The following is a 5,161-nucleotide window of genomic DNA, read 5'->3' on the forward strand; positions in this document are numbered from 1 at the left end:
ACACACACGCACACAACACAGAACCCACACACAACAAACACACAGAACCCACACACACAACACATACAACACACACAAGAAATAGACATTTAGGACTTATTTATGTTATTATCTTTATGCACTTTGTCTGTGCTGTCTATAATTTGACTCTATCCTTGTTTTGGTGAAAATAACTGGACATACATAAGAAACCGGGCAATATATCTTTATAGAAATAACACTTCTGCACTCTTTGTGCATTTCTATCAGTTTTATTCATGCATTTATAACACACCATGTTTGATATTGGTAATTTGATTCTGGGAACACATTTTAAGTTACTGCTGCACATGTATTACTGTTTTTCTTGTTTTTGTGTAAAATCTCGTTGATGGCTTACAAAGACATTTCTTTGAGAAATGTGTAGCATAACCAATTACCCATCACGGCCACTAGATGGCAGAATATCATATTAATTATTCTGGGATAACATTTCTCTTTGTGCATTTCTATCAGTTTTATTCATGCTTTTATAACACAACATGTTTGACATTGTTCATTTGATTCGGGGATAACACATGTTTATAAAAATAACACTATAGCAAGCGGTAATGCCAAATTCTGAAAATAGCCATTTTATATTGAATTACTAACATTTTTCTATTTTAGCGCTGACACAGCCACATATATTATTCCAGCTTTCTTTAATTCTGCATTATTTTATCACATGATGAAAATAGTCATTTTATATTGAATTACTGCAGCTCGCGGCGCGTTACCACTGGACTCGTTTCTCAATTAATTTCCCAGCAGGCGACGCTATCTATAATTCTGCGTATACCTTAGGCGTTTATTTACATGGCAGTGTAATTATTTCTCACAATAAAACAGCATCTCAAATTTTAAGTTAGCTAACAGCATAATGATGACAAATGCATCTTTGCGGAATCTGATAACGACACGATGAACAAAGGACGGAGCCTGAAAACCATGATGTCACAAAACCTGATACGATTCAATCATTATTCTGGGTAGCTAACAGCATGATGCTGACAAATGCAATTTTGATAATCCACATTCTTACAAAATAAATTAGCTTTTTGATAATCCACTATTAGATGACCGCGGTATATAATTATATCCTAGGATCTGTACGATTACATACGGCATTCTGTACAGCGTGTTAATTCTCTGCAGCGCCATAATTACGCCGTTGCAAAACTCGTTGCTGAAGATCCGGCGTATCTAAAAAAAAAGATACAAGCGTCGGTTAGTCGCGAAACGGGGCAAAATTGGAAAAGCTAAACGGCGACGTATAGCTATGATCCTGCGTAATATTTGAAAAGTTAACGGTACCAGTTACCCATGAAATCATTGTAACAATATTTACATAAACCTGTATAGAGCAGCCCAGATATATACTTACAAGTATGAAGCGGGAATTGCCCCACATCAGCTCCTGGTTTAACGGACGGCGCAATGCGCAAACTCGCCGAGATGGGAATATTCTCTTTTTCAAGCTGTATTTTCCGGGCAACTAGATTAGCGGATGTAAGTAAAAATATAACGATTAGCTAACACAGAATTGATTTTCTACACAAAACTGCAGCGTTGAGACGGATATATATATATGTATATATATATATATATATATATATATATATTTCAAAATGAATTTTCTGACAGTTAGTTAGCAGCTGTAAGTAAATATGAGCATTACACAAAAGTGAGAATCGCCTGTATTTCAAGTGAACAGATACCTTTTCTATTCTTGAAACACCGGCGTAACGAGCTCCCGCGTCTTTTAGGCGCATCGGGTATCAATGAAATTGCAGGGTTCATGACATCTATGATTTCCACGTCTGAATCCAGCGTATCGCATGGCTCGGGAACACACCAGTTTTCAGCCATATCGGGCGACGTCTTCGTGTCAGTATCTGTATGAGAAATTGTGCGTAGTTCGTGTTTACATACAGAGGATTAAAGCAACTGACGTAGTATAATATAGTTTTACGGCATAAACATATTTACGGTGTAAAATTAATATAGCAAGACTTATGCCGCTATATATTAATAATCCAGTATTATATTGGTGGCTACCGCTGTTATTTGTTTTAATAATCTAATCATATATTTATTATGACATAATCTGTGTAATACAATAGTTAATAGCTGCTATAGTTTTACGCCATAAACAGTATATATTAACATAGATAATATATATATATATATATTTAGCTTTCTTACATGTGATACATGAAAGATAAATATCTTTGTACCGTGTTACAATGACATTTTTCCCTATCTAAAAGCAAAAAGGCGAGCCTAATTACCCATGATGAGGTGAAGAGCAGGTCCATTATCGGTTAGCGACTCCACGACTTCAATGCGCGCATAATTCTGCGTTATGAAATTATTGCACCAATCGGGCGACATACACGGCTCTTAAATAAGAAAGAATGCATGAATATATAATTAATATAAATTACTTATAATATAATGACGCAATCAGAATGAGTCAATACTCTGTACATTATACGCGTATAATACCTAATTGTGTGCTTGCAAGAAGGGGGCTGCATTGATCGCGAGGGTATTGGGCTTCCATCTTAAATAAATAGGGGATAAGTTTTATCTATAACTGCACCGCCAATAAATACAGTTTAAAACTACGCTACAAAAATATGCGTTACAGGCATTGATAATATTAGACTGCAAATAAAACAGTAAACACTTACTTTTCAGAGAGTAGCGCAACTGTTCAGAGGCACAGAAAAATTATGTTTAAGATTCTGCTTCTCAAGCTTGGAGGAACTATCCATGTATTTAAAGAGAAATGACCACCCACCGTGACCACACCTGCAGGAAATCCGCATTATACGGCACCCGTGACTAATTGCTAGCACATGTCAGATAACAATGGTTGTCATGGGTAATTAGGCTCGCCTTTTTGCTTTTAGATAGGGAAAAATGTCATTGTAACACGGTACAAAGATATTTATCTTTCATGTATCACATGTAAGAAAGCTATATATATATATATATTATCTATGTTAATATATACTGTTTATGGCGTAAAACTATAGCAGCTATTAACTATTGTATTACACAGATTATGTCATAATAAATATATGATTAGATTAATAAAACAAATAATAGCGGTAGCCACCAATATAATACTGGATTATTAATATATAGCAGCATAAGTCTTGCTATATTAATTTTACACCGCAAATATGTTTATGCCATAAAACTATATTATACTACGTCAGTTGCTTTAATCCTCTGTATGTAAACACGAACTACGCGCAATTTCTCATACAGATACTGACACGAAGACGTCGCCCGATATGGCTGAAAACTGGTGTGTTCCCGAGCCATGCGATACGCTGGATTCAGACGTGGAAATCATAGATGTCATGAACCCTGCAATTTCATTGATACCCGATGCGCCTAAAAGACGCGGGAGCTCGTTACGCCGGTGTTTCAAGAATAGAAAAGGTATCTGTTCACTTGAAATACAGGCGATTCTCACTTTTGTGTAATGCTCATATTTACTTACAGCTGCTAACTAACTGTCAGAAAATTCATTTTGAAATATATATATATATATATATATATATATATATATATATCCGTCTCAACGCTGCAGTTTTGTGTAGAAAATCAATTCTGTGTTAGCTAATCGTTATATTTTTACTTACACCCGCTAATCTAGTTGCCCGGAAAATACAGCTTGAAAAAGAGAATATTCCCATCTCGGCGAGTTTGCGCATTGCGCCGTCCGTTAAACCAGGAGCTGATGTGGGGCAATTCCCGCTTCATACTTGTAAGTATATATCTGGGCTGCTCTATACAGGTTTATGTAAATATTGTTACAATGATTTCATGGGTAACTGGTACCGTTAACTTTTCAAATATTACGCAGGATCATAGCTATACGTCGCCGTTTAGCTTTTCCAATTTTGCCCCGTTTCGCGACTAACCGACGCTTGTATCTTTTCTTTTAGATACGCCGGATCTTCAGCAACGAGTTTTGCAACGGCGTAATTACGGCGCTGCAGAGAATTAACACGCTGTACAGAATGCCGTATGTAATCGTACAGATCCTAGGATATAATTATATACCGCGGTCATCTAATAGTGGATTATCAAAAAGCTAATTTATTTTGTAAGAATGTGGATTATCAAAATTGCATTTGTCAGCATCATGCTGTTAGCTACCCAGAATAATGATTGAATCGTATCAGGTTTTGTGACATCATGGTTTTCAGGCTCCGTCCTTTGTTCATCGTGTCGTTATCAGATTCCGCAAAGATGCATTTGTCATCATTATGCTGTTAGCTAACTTAAAATTTGAGATGCTGTTTTATTGTGAGAAATAATTACACTGCCATGTAAATAAACGCCTAAGGTATACGCAGAATTATAGATAGCGTCGCCTGCTGGGAAATTAATTGAGAAACGAGTCCAGTGGTAACGCGCCGCGAGCTGCAGTAATTCAATATAAAATGACTATTTTCATCATGTGATAAAATAATGCAGAATTAAAGAAAGCTGGAATAATATATGTGGCTGTGTCAGCGCTAAAATAGAAAAATGTTAGTAATTCAATATAAAATGGCTATTTTCAGAATTTGGCATTACCGCTTGCTATAGCGTTATTTTTATAAACATGTGTTATCCCCGAATCAAATGAACAATGTCAAACATGTTGTGTTATAAAAGCATGAATAAAACTGATAGAAATGCACAAAGAGAAATGTTATCCCAGAATAATTAATATGATATTCTGCCATCTAGTGGCCGTGATGGGTAATTGGTTATGCTACACATTTCTCAAAGAAATGTCTTTGTAAGCCATCAACGAGATTTTACACAAAAACAAGAAAAACAGTAATACATGTGCAGCAGTAACTTAAAATGTGTTCCCAGAATCAAATTACCAATATCAAACATGGTGTGTTATAAATGCATGAATAAAACTGATAGAAATGCACAAAGAGTGCAGAAGTGTTATTTCTATAAAGATATATTGCCCGGTTTCTTATGTATGTCCAGTTATTTTCACCAAAACAAGGATAGAGTCAAATTATAGACAGCACAGACAAAGTGCATAAAGATAATAACATAAATAAGTCCTAAATGTCTATTTCTTGTGTGTGTTGTATGTGTTGTGTGT

At 35.5% G+C, this 5,161-nt stretch overlaps 1 long non-coding RNA gene across 1 annotated transcript; it reads right to left on the bottom strand.

The window, feature by feature from the left end:
- Nucleotides 1-2,342: 2,342 nt before the first annotated feature.
- LOC138658156 (uncharacterized) lies at nucleotides 2,343-2,758 on the bottom strand. The gene is made up of 3 exons (XR_011317365.1): nucleotides 2,718-2,758; nucleotides 2,530-2,587; nucleotides 2,343-2,423 (listed from the first exon to the last, which is right to left on the bottom strand). It is a non-coding gene; the product is annotated as an uncharacterized lncRNA (long non-coding RNA).
- Between the last annotated feature and the right edge of the window lie 2,403 nt (nucleotides 2,759-5,161).

The sequence above is a fragment of the Ranitomeya imitator genome, chromosome 1, assembly GCF_032444005.1.
Source record: "Ranitomeya imitator isolate aRanImi1 chromosome 1, aRanImi1.pri, whole genome shotgun sequence".
Lineage (NCBI taxonomy): Eukaryota > Metazoa > Chordata > Amphibia > Anura > Dendrobatidae > Ranitomeya > Ranitomeya imitator.